The sequence below is a fragment of the Glandiceps talaboti genome, chromosome 7 (assembly GCF_964340395.1).
Source record: "Glandiceps talaboti chromosome 7, keGlaTala1.1, whole genome shotgun sequence".
NCBI classification, from domain to species: domain Eukaryota; kingdom Metazoa; phylum Hemichordata; class Enteropneusta; family Spengelidae; genus Glandiceps; species Glandiceps talaboti.
In genome coordinates, this window is record NC_135555.1 from 10,956,431 (window position 1) to 10,960,259 (window position 3,829).

Here is a 3,829-nt window from a genome sequence, read left to right on the forward strand (position 1 = left end):
AATTTTTCATCACAGTCTGTGTTTCCTATCAAAATATCATATGTAAATTTATATGTCATCTGTCAATTTCTTCCGGTGTTTTGATATCGTTTCATTATTAGTATTTTAATATGCTTCCATGCGACGGAGATTCACCTTGCAACAACGAGGCCCCTAACTATATTCACAGAGACATATCGAAGGTGCATTGGCTTCATTCTGTCAAGTGTCGACTTGTAATATTGTAATACGTGTCCCATGTGTGCTATCGTGAAAAAGATGTCTCCACAAAGTCGATATTTTGCTTCAGTATCACTATTTTGCCCGCGGTAACCACATTCAGATACTACAATGGCGCTATTGAATTTGGAGCAGGGGAAATGTAGTTTATTTCGCCAACAAATATGACTACATTTTTGTTGAGATAGCTATTTCGATTAATTTGAATGTGATATTTAATTTTTTATCGAGGTTTGAAGTACTCAGGAATATTAAACACTAAAGGTCAGAGACGAGCTTAGATATACCTGACAGAGACACACACAAGCACACAGACTCAGACACATAGGGTACAAACAGACATATATATATATATATATATATATATATATATATATATATATATATATATATATATATATATATATTGTATATTTGTATATCTCTTCCCCCTACTCTCCATCTGCCTGCCCGCCTGCCTGCCCCCCCCCTCTCTCTCTCTCTCTCTCTCTCTCTCTCTCTCTCTCTCTCTCTCTCTCTCTCTCTCTCTCTCTCTCTCTCTCTCTCTCTCTCTCTCTCTCTCTCTCTCTCTCTCTCTCTCTCTCTCTCAGGTCAGCTGAAATACTTTCGAAACTATCTGACATCTTGTGAAAATTTAAGATGTACAACGAGTTAATTTGCCGTAGACTGTGTTTTACTGTTATGAGGAACATATATTAATTGCCATTCCGTAAGCTTGATCAGGAAGTTGGTCGTGAGCACTTCATCTTGTAGGTTTCAACGCTAATACTAACGTGTATACACTCCACCGTCGTTCAAGACCATCAATTCCACTAAAAAGCTGCACAGAGATGATTGAATATAGGTCAAGGGCGTATCAATTGACGAATGTGTTTTTAATAACAGTAAAATGGCTCACAAATTTGCCCATTCAATATTTGACAGTTTGTTATCCCGCCAAAAAAGACGAGGTGATCGAAATGTTAGAAAACCCCTGAGGTTAGCATGGAGTCTTTTACACTGTAGAACACCTGCCAAGTACATATTAAGTTTATTGAGCGTTTCAAATAAGATTTTGATCACGGTGAATTCCGAGAGAATATATCGTCCACACGTTATACATCGAGACCTTTTATCGGGGTGTCCTCCCACGCCAGAAAGGAGTGCTAAAATCTTTCTAGTCCCTGGATGCACGAACTGCTGTATTCTGGTAATCAATATGCATATTTAGGTTTATAATGACCGTTTCGCTTGGCTGAAAGTCTTATTTTTACAACTTCTATAAATACACTGTATTGAATAAAACCACACCTGTGTTTTGAATCTTTGCTGCCATGTTTTCTACAAAATGTGATTATTTGTTGTAATTTCTTCATAAGCTTGTTTTCCAAGATATAGTTTCTGTCGAAACAGAATTTTTTGCCTCGTAAGCAATATTAGAAGCACACTCAGCAATAACTGCAGGCTGAGTTGACGACAAATGACGTAAATTTAATAATAAATAGTCATGATATTTCCCGCGTATCATGGGCAACTAAATAAATTGACGTATCAATTAGTTCTTGGTATGTACCAAATCATTTAATGATTTCTGGTTTAGTTTCACAATTAGTCGAAATCAATTATTTTTTCCCGCCACTCCAAATGTCGTCAACTCGAAAGTACAACTGTCGGTTTTAACCAAATTATCACCGTCGTTTGTTTTATACAGAGTGTGAGTGGCAGGCTGTCGTCAATTTTATCGAATTACAACAAGAAATCTAATAAACTTGTGCAGGACATGTCTCCGTTCTTTCTCAATTTTTTTTAAAGAATGGTCACCCAATCTATTTTCAACAGTTCTCGTACGTAAATGAAACAACTCGTGTAAATACCTTTCAAATTTTGTTAATTAACTTTTACATCAGTCAAGGTATCACGGGACGTGTATTTTCGCAATTATGTCGTCTTTAGATGAAAATGCAACTCTCATTTTCAAATGTATCATGGGGAATTTATGCGAATTTCTGTCAGTGGCAGAGATAAACTATTTGGAGTTTCAAGTCGCATTTAAGCGTTGAAATGAAATTCAAATTCCCGTGTCTCAGTTGCCAACATGCGTCAGATTACATGTAAATGACCATTTAAAACAAGTGCAACTTTTTTTTTTGAAATTCCGCGTATCAACTTTAAGTGCCGTCACTTGAGTCTTAGAGGACCAATACCAGGTATTTGTATGCTGACGAAAGCGAAGACTTTGTTTTCGCAGATTCCTCTATGATTATCAAAAAAATTGTCGCTGTGATCATCTTGTAAGCAAATCCGTAGCACTAATTATTAATCTATGAAGGCTATATCAATTATATTTATCTAAAGTAAAAACATGATGTTCCAATTAATAACAGACGGACAAGAATGTGTGCCACTAATTTTGACGGGAAAGTGGTTCTGAATTTTGGCGGGAAAATGATAGATACTGTCAAGGTTAATTGTGCATGCAATCATTCCTAACAATCCCACACCTTAATTACTAACTAGTTATGGTCCCTGGACCATCGCCTGTATCAAGACAGATGACCTAGAGAGTTTAATAACATTTTTTTTTCAGAATGAAAAGGGTAGCCATTTTATGTGAATATACATGTCAGAAAACACAATTTAGAAATATTATCGGAGCGCTTAAAAACACAACTATTTCGTGATCAATCTAACCAAAATTGCTTGCAGATATTTCCAACTAGGCGTGATATTTGAAATGACTGTTGTCAGTCACGTAATATTGGCACGCTGCCAATTTTCATGATCCGAATTACAACCTGTACAGGACTCGGAGTTAAAGTAGTGCATTTTTTTCTTCTGATTATCCGAGGTTGTAATTTTCACCACGTCTAAAAAGAATCCTTCTATCCATCTAACAATACCCACGTGAAATTGATAATTTTATTTTTGACGTTACCTACTGCAACGAAACGCCAATGAATTAATTGAAAACTGGAAGAGATAGTCACATGCACTTTCTTGCTTACAGCTTTATATAAAGCAATAACAATGTTGCCACGGTAACAATCCTTTATGCGAGCGTTTGATTCTATTCAGCCCTAGGCAAATCCGATGTACGAACATAACATAGCAAAAAAGGAATACAAAGCAATTTTTTTTACGTAGTATAAGCCCCTTGAAAATACTTACGATTTATATTTTCGCCGATATGAATATGTATGAGCAGTATATTATTTGAGGAAGTTATTCCCTAATGACAGTTCAGTCATACTTTTTCAATTAATGATATATTTTGGTATTCATTATTTTCAATCAACTTCCGTGACCGTTAGCATTTTGATTTATAGCACAAATGTGAAAAATATTAGGAAAATTAATAAAGAGATTAATAATAATGAGTTATATATATCCATTTTGATACACTCATTTCTTTCATAATTTAGCATTGGCAAGTCACAATGAATGACACCTTTGGGACGTTGATGGCGCTGTCTAATCTCTCTATCCTTGCCTTTGTTATGCGTGCAATCATCAAGAGATAGTACAGACGTACATTACACGTATCAATAAATAACAGTGTAAGCTAACAAGCCCGCAGATAAACTAGTATTAAAATTTCGAAACTTGAAAACGATATTTCTGCGTTTATGAT